This window comes from Lepisosteus oculatus, chromosome 4, assembly GCF_040954835.1.
Source record: "Lepisosteus oculatus isolate fLepOcu1 chromosome 4, fLepOcu1.hap2, whole genome shotgun sequence".
In the NCBI taxonomy this organism is placed as follows: Eukaryota; Metazoa; Chordata; class Actinopteri; order Semionotiformes; family Lepisosteidae; genus Lepisosteus; species Lepisosteus oculatus.
In genome coordinates this window covers 42,696,787-42,708,383 of record NC_090699.1, presented here as the reverse complement: position 1 = coordinate 42,708,383, position 11,597 = coordinate 42,696,787, and positions in this window count along the sequence as shown.

Here is an 11,597-nt window from a genome sequence, read left to right as displayed (position 1 = left end):
GCCTGTGTTGCATGTTAGCTCTACTCACATCAAAACATTTCCAGCTGAAACAGATTAAAATATACAATGAACGGATTACTCGAGCAATGTGCAGAATAATTTCATATACAGTATACTGCTAATCTAACTATAAAAATACTCAATATCTAAATCTTTCATATCTTTATAAAAATATGGATGTATCTATAGCTGTGAAAACAATAGATTAGCTATTTGAGCTACTCTGCTTTTCCACACTTTATCGTGTTGTTCTCATTTAGAAATACAGTATATCTTTGGTGTGCTGTTGTACTTGATGGTAAAATAAATGGAAACAAGTTTTTTGAATAAATCTTCACGTTCAATTAGGCCAAGACATTTCAGCCTGTGGGCGTCCAATCCTCTCCACTGCAGTACTAATATACACATGCTGACCATTAATTAGGCAGCTGATTTCTAAACCTGCTCCTAGAGGACCACAAACCTGATGGTTTTCATTCCAGCTGGGCCCAATTACCCAAAATGAAACCACTATCAAGTTGTTTGATAGGAATATTTGCAACTTGCTTTTTCTACTTGAAAGTCTGGGATTATATTTCACTGCCAAAATTAAATAGTTAAAAGATTACCTATAACACATTTAAGAGTTGAAAACAGTCAAACAGTTCAAATTAATCCCACAGATAAATTAATTAAAGGGTTTAATACAAAACTCAAAGCTGCAATGGAACAAAAATAAGCAGCTGTGTGGTCATCCAGGACCAGGATTGAGAACCCCTGTTTTAGATGTCTGATTGCAAATAGGATTGTTACTAAGACTACTACTTTCTAAGCATTAGTCTATTAGTTCTGTATTCTTACATGGAGTTTAATCTTTAGAATATTGCATTCTAAAGGAACATGAAAGGTGCAGAAGATGGTAAGGTGGTCTGGGACCTTTGCATGGATACTGTCTTTACACAAGGAAAACCCATCTAACTGGTTTTCTGATGCAGGTTTACTACTGCCAAAGGACTGAAACGTGGATTAACCTAGCATTCAAGATACAGTCTGCTCAGATGTACTGAATGAGCACTTTGAACAAGCTATAAGCTACTACCTTCAACATTATGTTCTCTAACTGTGACAAGTTAGTCTCTTAAAAAAGGAAATGCTTCCCTTTTCCCGTAGCTATGCTACATCATGGCTGATTCAACTAGGAAACAGAAATCCTCCCGAGTATCCAGGTTTGCTACAGAAACTCATGGTCTCTGTCACCATCTTGTGGTGACCTTGGTATACTGTTCTCTTTCCCAAAAACTAATGTAAAACTAATCACAAACAATGAAGGAATCACGGACAGATCATTGTATTATAGGTTATATTATATATTAATATATATATATTATATTATATATTGTATGTTCTTACACAGTATGCATTATTGTTATTGTATTCATAAACTCTAGCATGCTTATTAAGAAAAATCTGTCCTTTTTGATATTTATGCCCACAACTACTGTAAATGAAGTACCATAGCAGTAGGGAAGGGGTGTACAATTCTTTTCTAGTGTGAGAAACTACATTTTCCTGAAAATGTTGTGTTGCATTGTGGCTGTGAACTAAGTTGATCACTCCAACCTGAAAAACAGAATTCCATAGAAGAGTATCAAGTTATAGAAATACCGTTTAGTATTTGCACCCTGTATACACATAACTACATATACATGAAAAGATGGAAACAAGTGTGTAGAAGACTTTTTAGCTGAATATTTTGTTAAACAAAAATTTATTCAATTTTAACTAAAATTATTGTCATGACTCTATACAGTACAAAGAAAGGACTTAAAGCCAAAGTAGTTATACCATAAACTGGAGAATAAAGTTAGTTTTAATTACTGTTGGTCCTGATCACTAGTACTCACATTTCCAGTTTACTACAAATTGATATGATTTACATATATTTAATACAAGAACAGTGATTTAATAATATAAAGTTATAGATAAAATAGAAACTTTCACAAAATTTAATGGATCACTTTAAATCAATTTTTAGATCTGATTTTATAGTCGTACAGGTATTGTACATCAGCAGAATTTTAGTGAGCCTTAAGAGGCTCTGGGCATTTCAATTTGTGATGCACTTATATTAAACCGAGACAGCTGGTGGAAGAATATTAGTTTCAGCATTACATACAATAATTATTTTTCTTTATTGTGAAGTGTAATTAATTGTTATGAATTCATTAATCATTGTTACTGAAGCATTCCATCTATTTCCTTTGGATTCTGTTACTTGGCTGCACTGTTCATGTTCTATATTCCCCAGATTTTATCAAGATACCTTTGATAAATAAATATTTTTTCTACCTGATACTGTGAACCAATTAAAATGCTTTTTGAAATCTCTATTTGAATATTATTTTTGAAAAAAGTAAACATGTTATTCAACTCCCATATTGAAATTAAACTTCCAACTTGTATTTACTTCCTCTGTTGCCATAAACATGTTTATTCTATAAAGGAACAAATAAAGGTTTATTCCATGCTGAAAGGAGAAGAAAAGAAACACAACATTTCAGCTGTGGAGCCTTCTTCGGATGTGTTTATTCTTTATACGTGCAAGTGCAACATCAATATTGCCTGCAGCTGCTTCCTGTATAAATAGTTCAATCTGCCAGAGAGCATGAGACAAGCTGTTTTATTTTAAAAATAAAAAAACCCCAATAATTTACAGGACTTCATGTAGAACAGAAAAGAAAAAAATAATAATATTACAAGTTTGAATGCTTTCATTTTAAATATGTAAACTCTCAACTGCCATGTTCTTTAGTGAAAAACTTTGCTGGGCATTTTTAAAAATGTTTCCTAGCACCTTACTCTTTTATAATCTGTTAAGAATACTATTTATATCAAACCATGTAACAGGGTAACTCTGTGAGTAACAAAGTATCCTGATGAGACACTCCAGGCACAGAGGAAAACACATATGCACGTGGACATGTACTGTAACTGGCCTCACCTATGAAAAGCCAACTCCTGATATACTGCTTACTTTAGTGAGTAAACAGTGCTGGTCAACTTGGGGGTGTTGGACCCCCACTGGCAAGTGTGTCAGGAAGCATCAGAGGTCATGGGAAGGCTCTGATGTTCAACTCATGGGCAGCTAGACCCATCAGGATCAAAGCTTCAGGGGAAGCTCAATCTCAGTAATACATCTGGTAAATGTAAACACTCCCAAATTTAGAATGGTGCTGGGAGTAGGAAGACCCCTACACATATTTTGTTATTGAAACCAGGAAAGCTCTGATAAAGTAGCAGCCTTGGGCATCTCCATGTCAGTGTGCCAGTAAGTAAGATGGTGGTTATAGAGAGGACCGACCTAACCAGAAAACCCAGAAGACCTCAGACTGCTACTAAGTACTAAACTCTTAATATGCCTAAAGAGGCCACACAAGAGATGTGCTACCTTCTAACTAAATACAAAGCAACCTGCAGTTAAATCTCTCTCTTTGCACTCTGGATGCCACCACACAAATTGGAGCCTATATCCCTATCCATAAAATGCACCCTAATCAGGAAAGACATTTCTAACTGAGGTATCTTTTACCCAGGAAACCCAAGTTCCCTAAAAACACACAGAAAATCACTCTCTCTATAACAAGATTCGAATATTTATCTCCAGTCAGGTTTGATTTGGATGATCAAGAAGTAGGGGCTCTCGTCTGGCACAAGCTTCAAGTCCCAACTCCTCTCTCTTCTCCATCTTGTCTTCTCCCACCTGCCTTTTTCTCTTACCTCTCCTCTCTGTGCTCTTCATGTGAACGTATACTGTGTCTTTCTGCCCTGCTCCTTTGCAATCATTATTCCTAGGCATATTAAGATAAACTTTAATATTGTTTCTGCTCAATCGACCCCCAGACCTCAGCAAACATCCTCTCTGCTTTGAAAGTAGAAGTGTTCACTCTTCCCAGTGTCACACACATTATCTAAAATCTAAGAGACACTTCTCAGTCACCCAAAATTGTAACAGTATGTACACAAATTTAAGTAAAGCATGCAAGGACTTACTGTAAGGTTAAATCCTGGTTAGATACAGCAGTTGCAGTCTGGATGCCACCTTAAGTCTGGTTACACAGGGGTTATGTGGCAGATTTCCCCCATGCTCACCATCAAGGGGGATCTGTTACTGTAACACTGATCTTTAACTGAAAAACATAGAATTCTAAGTTTGTATAGAGGTGGTGCATTTTGTAGTCCCATTGAAATAAAAAATAAAAATATTTACCTCAAATGTTTAAACAATTAAAAAAACAATTTATAAGTAAATACAGCTAATGAACAGTTAGATTCTTCTGTCTTTAGATTTAATGCAAGTAGCATATTCTTTCTACACTGACATCTATGCACATACAGTGTATTCACATCAGATCACCACATCACCACAGATTACTATTTACTTATTTATTCGGTTGCACCTGAGAGTGCTCATCACCATGCTCATCAGAATCTTGAGTCTAAAGTGCCACAAGCAAACAAATTTATTTTTCATAATACTGTTTTTGTTTTGTCCAGCACAACTATCGAATTCCCTTTCAAAGGAAAGAGATATATTTAAATTTAATTATACATACTGTACATTAGCAACCCTTCAGTTTAATTTCCATCCATTAAATAAAGAAAAAAGAGCAAGAAAAAGCACAGTATGCTCCTTAAGCACAAAATATTTTAATTACTCCACTGACTGCAGTATACAAATAATTAGACCAATTGAGAGAAACAGATGTATTCAGTAATTGCTGTAATCCTTACAAAACATGGCACATTTACTATGTATATTCAGTGATTATCTCAATGAGAATTGCTCTTCAGACTATGAAAAATTAGGTTAACATCTGTGTCAGTTATACTGCCCCTTATACTGCAAATAAGGGCCTGCATTATACAACTCTCAGTAAGATGTCGTTATAAATAGGGGGTTATGAAAATAGACGATACCTGAAATGTCTGGAATAGTGCGAGCGGGATAATCAATTATTAAATTAAATAATCATTAACTTTAAATTAGAAAGATTTTGCAAAAAATATACCCAAGATTTAGTGAAAAGAGTTATAAATCAGGCACACTGCGTTAAGCACAAAAAAAACAGCACACAACATAACATAAACATAGAACATGCAAGTTACACTATTTACAAATAAGGTGTCTCAAAGGTTTACATTCTGACTGACCAGAAAAACCCCAGATTGCTACTAAATATTAAAATCCTATACAATGCCTACTACGCCCATAAATAGAGATACTGTACATGTAAATCTACACTCTGCACAAAACAGAATATAACTTTGAGTTAAATATCTCTATAAATCCAGATGCTACAAAATTATCTCTCTTTACCAGAATCCAGAGTTTCCTAAAAACAACAGAATGGCAAGCGCTCTTAACAAGGTTCCAATATTTCACTCGGACTTGGTCTTAAAGGCTGATCAGAACTGTCACGGATGCTGGAAGGGACGAACCGTGGAATGGCAGGAGAATGGAATAGGACCCTACATGTATGTGTAGCGGCAGGATGGGGTTTAGCCTGGACTCAGCAGTTCAGGAAATGCCGTATAGAAACCTATGCCCTCAGGCCACGGACATGGGGTGACCTGGTGCTAGGCGGGTCTCAGGACATCCGAACCTCAATGCTGAGCGAGAAAGAAAGCGTGACTCGGAAATATATAGCCCCCCAACAGAGAGACACCGGAAGGACAGAAAAGCACAGGAAACTAGGAACAGGACAAAGTAGGGGCACCTTATAGCTGTAGAGGGCTTGTAAGCACTTCCAATAACTGTAAACATATGATATGGGACAAATTCATAAAAGTAAAATAAATGTCTTATGAATCAACCCACCAGAACAATGGATTTTAACTTTTAGAAATCACTTTATTAGCCATATACAATTTCTTGCATTATGAATTTGTCTTTTCACATACCCCAGCTTGCTCTACATGAGACACACAAGCACACAGACAGAGAGAGAGAAGCCTGGGGTCAGAATGCAGGGTCAGCCATTTACAGTATATGGTACCCCTGGAGCAGTTGAGGTTAAGGGCCTGGCTCAGGGGCCCAATGGAGTAGGATTCCTCTGCTAGCCATGTGATTTGAACCAGCAACCTTCCAATCCACAGGCACAGGCACAGATCCTTAGTCACAGTGCCACCACTCCACCCATTCTGCTAGCTAGATAGATACAGTAGTTCTAACTAACTATCATGCTTAAATTCGAAATGATTTGCTCTTTGTAGGTATGTTGCAGTTATATACAGTATGCTAGCAGCTATACAGTATTACCCTGAAACTCACAACTGGCAACTCAATGAATCTAAACAGGTGTGAGCTTGACCAGTACCATGATGAGAGACCTCCTGGGAAAGCTAAGATTACTGCTGGAAGAGGTGTAAGTGGGGCCAGGAGGGAATGCTAACCCCACTATCTGTGTGGGTCCTAATGCCCCAGTATAAGATCGGTGGGAGGAAACTAGTTTTAGGAGTCCAAATACCTCCACATTACTAGTGGAGAACATGCAAACTCCACACAGAATGTGTTTCTGTCCAGAATAAGACCCGACTCAAGCTATGAAGCACCAATGCTAACTGCCATCCCACCATGTCACCATTTAACAAAAGTGTTTCTGAAGTTTATTTTAACCCTAGAGATATTGATGTATTTTTCAATATTGAAGTTCAGTTGTTTCTAATCTTGGATTGAATTCAAAACAATTATACATTGCTACCCCCTCAATGAAAGTCATAGAAACACACTGGAGAGTTTCCAGCTCTGCAACAGTACGATTAATTCTCCCTGTCAGTGTTTTATTTTAGAAACAGTAACTACAGACTCCATTTCAGTCATGGTATTCATTGCCTCTAGAGTAATCATTGTAAAATATAATGTAACACAAACTTAAAAATATTCTTTCTCAAAAATACAATACGAAAAGACAAACATACAAGCTTATGTTTCCGTGGTCATATTTTCTTTGTTAACATCTCAAATATTGTTATATATGGGATTAGCAGAATCACTGCACATGTGATCATTAGGTACCTATTATGTCTGGCATCAGGTCACATTGTTTATCAAAAATGTATACTATCATTGAAGTGTGAATACCTGTGTTTAGATTTAGTTTACAACTCCAAATACACTAGTTAAGCAGATATTCTTAAAAGTCTTCAAGAAAAGGAATTTGCTGCCTTCTCTAATTGTGTTCCCCATCCAGACACTAACTACTGTGTATATAACATTGCTGTATTAAATACATTTCTAGACAATGGGGGATGTCTGAGTCACTAGCAAAATATACAACAATCATGGTATCAATATTCTTGGCAAAAATGTGTTTTTAATTGTTTTTAAAACATAAAAAACAAGAGAATCTTAGCATCACACTAAAGAATAAAGCAAATAATAAGCACACTAAGGAAGGCTAAGTGTTGCATTGCCTTTCGTGACAAACACTTCCTTCACAAATTCGCACATTTAGCCAAATATAGGTACCTGAACAATATGAATTAATAAAACATGAATAAACATGAATAAAAATAAAACAGTTCAATCTGGCTAAACATATAAAGCACGATATAGTCCTTACATTTCTAGAAATATAGGTCTAGCTGGACTTTTTGTGTTTTGCTATTTCTATTTTCAATGTACATTTCTTTTGTTTCATCTTATTTTGTAACTTTCAGTTTGATCATCTGCAGAAAAAAGGGAAGGTACAGTATATTAGAAAGTTCAATAGTATTTTTAAGATATTGAAAACCAAACAAACGAAAGCCTTACCACCAAGACCATAAATATATTTTATTCCACCATCCAGGTGGATGCTGCACATTGGTGGTGGTGGAGGGGAGAACCCATTACCTGTAAAAGCACTTTGAGTGGAGTGTCCAGAAAAGCGGTATATAAGTGTAAGCAATTATTATTATTATTATTATTATTATTATTATTATTATTATTATTATTATTATTATTATTATTGCAATCTTGCCTCCAATGACAGTAGTGCACACTAGATGTCCTTCTTGAATGTCTTATGAAATAGCTTAACATCCTGTTGTGAAACACTTTGAAATTAAAAAATAACGGGACGCCAAAGCGGTTTCCACTAGACAAATAAATGATTTTCAGTTTTCTGCAACTTATATGTTTTCAAATGATCACATGGTAATGTAGACTGGAGAAAAGATTTGCTAGTTTATCTACTGTATATATATAGTATATCGTGTTTTTATTGCCTTTTCTTCTTATTGTCCCTGGAATTCAGAATGGATATCAGACCTAAAGAAAGGTCAGCAAGTTACGGGTGACACCATCTTACTCATCTTTACGTTACTCAGCGTTACTCATCTTACGAACTGTGATATACTGTATGCAACTAAGGATACAATTTTCATATGATGACTCCCATGTATACCACAAAACCATTGTACAAGCATACCAAGCGTGCCTTTTTTAATATAATATAAAATAAATAAAATCCTTAAGCTGGTTGAAAGGACTTACTTACTAATGAGAGCAAGTAGAGGTAATGTAAAGCTGGTGAACTAATTATATTTGCTTTGCTTTTGCCTTATTTTTACTTATTAGCACTTTCATCCAACAATATCAGAAAAGAGAGCCACAGATAAAAGTGGCAAAAATGTCAAAATAGAGAATCAGTCTGTTAGAATACAGGTTATAAGGCTTGATTAGGCTGTTGAATGTATACTCATCAATATTCGAGTAATTAGAAAGAAACTCATGTTGCCCTCATTTTAATAGGTAAGCAATGTTGTTTTAAGGAACACACCTCTCCTAGGACTACGTTATAAAGACATCTTTGAGTGCTGTTTAGAAGGCTCTATTCTTCTAGAACGCAAGCACATACAGTACCTAAGATTACACTATGTTTCTGCAGGTTACTACAAATACAGGCAAAACAGTTTAATATCACTCTTACTAAAGTCAAAAAGTCTTATACAGCCAATTGAAACACCTTCAAATTATATAAAATTTGATATTAACATCCAATTCATTTCAATCCGCAACATCACTTTGATTTGCCATTCTATTACGACTGTGTTTTGGCATGCTTGGTCTACCATATTTGTAAACGACTTGTTATCACATAAGCATTTCAGCTGCACAGTGCTAATTATTGTGAGTCAAAGTCATATTAATACAGAGGGATACAGTACTTTGCTTATTCTAAATACAAATGTAAAAAGCTAACACATGGATTCCTTAATTATAAAGAATAAATCATTTTTTTTCTCAATCTAAGAAAGTAGAAAACCTCTGGTTGACACATTTTCAATGTATCCATCAAAACGTTTTAAAGAGAAGCAATCTAGGTGTCTGTCATTGTTTTCATGTGACCTCCACTACTAAAAGAGCACATACAGGAAAGTATAAGGATGCAGAAAATATGCTTTTCAACTGGTTTAACATTCATATGTGGTTGAAACATGGTTGCTGTTTGCTGAGAATGCTGACAGTTTTGACATAGAACTCATGCATCACTTGTTCAAGAGTTTTTTTGGAATGCTTTAAAGACAGCTGCAAGTTTGAAGTGGCAGCTGGTGCATCTGCATCAGTTTTGTGAGGACACTTTCTCTGAAACATGAAATTGCCTCTACTTTTTGATGGTTACACTGTAGATAATGATAATATGGATAAGACAGGCCTGTTTTACAGTGCTTCCTGACAAGACACTTTTCATTTGAAATTCACAGTATCAGAGGATCACATGATGGTTACAATGTGCACCAACATTATCTGTCGTGGACAAATGTAAACTCTTGGCAATCAGGAAATCTAACCTTTTCACAACATCAGCTTCACATATTATTAAAGTTTTCAGTACTTTAAAGAGATAGTATGTAGTTTCAATTATTCTAACAAACATTGTAATATTTGTTTTGCCAGGCCTATCCAATAAATAAATATAATTGAAGTATTCTATACCAAGTGGCTGGAATAGTCACACTTCCTAAAGCTGTGTAATATGCATTATCTTGCCTTTTAACATAAACTCAGCTTGGTTTTAGATACCGATGAGGATGAGGTAATTGTGGTGATCCACAGTCCAAACTGCACCATGTGAAATAATACGTTAACATAGCCGCACACTCTGAAAACATCTGGCATCCATGAAAATTCTGAAATCCACTATCATTCTTATGATTTTTTATGCTCCAAAATTACATATCATTGGAGCAGTGCCTCTTAATCTAATCTAAAATTATTCCTACAAATGTTACATCTATCAATATAAAAATAATTCCATATGCACTATTGAATATGGCTATCCTTGTCCATTAAGTGCCCATCACTTTATTGGCCATATACAATTTCTTGTATAAGGAATTTGTCTTTTTTGCATACCCCAACTTGCTCTCCATGAGACACACAGACAAGGAGAGAAGCTTGGGGTCAGAGTTTGCCATTTATATGGCACCCCTGGAGTAGTTGGGGTTAACAGCTTTGCTGAGGGGCCCAACAGAGTAGGATTCCTCTGCCAGCCACGGGATACGAACCAGCAACCTTCTAGCCACAGGCACAGATCCTTAGGCCCCCACACAGCCCCATGCAGTATCAGAGGATGCACTGAAACATGCACTACTGCATATTGTAACAGATCAGCTTGATTTGGGATATCTTTTTTGGTGAATTTTCAAGCTGAAGGAAGTAGAAGGTGTTCTTGCATTCTGATAAGTAACTGTGTAGCCAACATTTTTAGTATACTATACTGCCAATATAGAAACCACTACCAATACTATAAACCTTCACTAAAATGTGGTTTGGGGCTGTTCTCTTATTTGATTTTTTGCAATGCAAGTACTGTAAGTCTAAAACTGTAATATAAACCCAGCATGGAATTTTGAATACGCAATCAGGTTTAATGACACTGGAACTGTCATGCACCCCTGCCACTCCAGGGCACTTAAACACAGAACGGGCCAGACTCACTTGCATCTCATATTTGCCATGGTAGTATCTGTAGGTTGAATTTTAAGATGAGAAGTAACAAACTATAAGATACTATAAGTTGAGTGAAACATAAGAACTAAGTAATTCATACACCAAAGGGGGCATCTAATACAAAAACGTAGAAAAGATATCCACAATTTTAAATCTAAACCAAACTGGACTTCCTTCACAATACCAGGAATAATTCTGAAAGTTTTTTTATTATTATTTCTATATGTTCCTAAAACCTACAATGCTAAAACTGATAAAACTCAATGCTTTAATTTGCTGGTACACATTAGTTGAAAAGTTTATCATAGGTAAATGAGATAGCGCTGCTTCTTAATAACTTGAATTTGTTTTACAGTATGAATACAGCACAAGGAATATAAACTAACTATAATCTAATAGTTTTAAGCCTGTGTGCAAAAACATATGTAAAAAACATATGTTGTATAAAAAGTATGCATGACTGAAGCATGTTGGAAAGATTCTGTACTGTATAGTTTCTCCAACTTTTTTACAAGCCATGTAATTTGTAACCATCAATTTTAAAACGAATAACGGAATATAACTGTCAGGAACTAACAATGATATTTTAAGCAACCTGAAGAAGGCTCCACGGCCGAAACGT